General features: G+C 40.4%; 1 protein-coding gene across 1 annotated transcript in view; it reads right to left on the minus strand.

Moving 5' to 3' along the window:
- The window catches only part of LOC108731387 (NACHT and WD repeat domain-containing protein 2), a 16830-nt gene that overhangs the window by 4621 nt on the left and 11264 nt on the right, over window positions 1–945 (minus strand). The window lies entirely within an intron of this gene.

A 945-nucleotide genomic window follows, 5' to 3' on the forward strand; every position in this document is an offset into this window, starting at 1 on the left:
CCGGCCTTAAGATACTAATACGGCTCTCCGATTGGTTCGTGCACTAGCTTAAGACCATCTCGAATCTTGAGCAACGTCTATGAATTCCGTCCTAGGAACCAATTATATTGAAGAATCACTAAGCGCTGATTAATTTTCTCTGCTGAATGCAGCCATTGGTCAATTTCAATGGACTAATCGGCCGATTACGCTAATCGGCGAATCGTAAAGTAACCCTAAGGGTGAAATCACACGGTGCGGAAAAAGACTGCGGAATAGAGAATGCGTCATTGAAGCAACCAATCAGCGCTATTCCGATTAGCGCTGAATAGCGTTGATTGGTTGCTTCAATGACGCATTCTCTATTCCGCAGTCTTTTTCCGCACCGTGTGATTTCACCCTAAGCCTATAGATCAGTTCATTGTAGTTGCACTCTATTGCCCTTCTTGCACTTAAAATGAAATAGGTCTAATTGGGACTAATTAAGTGCTAATAAGGAAAAGAGGGAAGATAAAAAAAGAGTTAAATAATAAGGACAAGTGTTATGCTTTATCTAAACCGAACTCTGATTCTTATTACTTTTATTTGCGGTCATCTGTCTACTTATTAGAATCCGCGCAAGCGCCACTTTCGCTGGATCTTGCACGCAGCACAGTGTTGCCACATCGAGGGATTTACCCCTAGATTCGGGGATTTCGAAGATTATCTGGGATCGGGGGATAGATTTAAGAAAACTTCGATTTTCTTCAATTTTCTAGGGATTTCATAGAAGGCATGATTCTTTTTAGAATTTTTACGTCGTCGTCGGAAAAGAAAAAACAAAGATCATGGCTGCGTTCCGAAATTCACTATCAGTACTGAAAATCTATAGTATATGTTACGCGCACTATAGATTTTCAGTAGATACTAGTAAGTTGGCAACATTAGCAGCAAATTTCAGAACGCAATCCATGTGCAAAAAGTGCA

Source organism: Mycetomoellerius zeteki, unplaced genomic scaffold (assembly GCF_001594055.1).
Source record: "Mycetomoellerius zeteki isolate Tzet28-1 unplaced genomic scaffold, Tzet1.0 scaffold126, whole genome shotgun sequence".
Taxonomy (NCBI): domain Eukaryota; kingdom Metazoa; phylum Arthropoda; class Insecta; order Hymenoptera; family Formicidae; genus Mycetomoellerius; species Mycetomoellerius zeteki.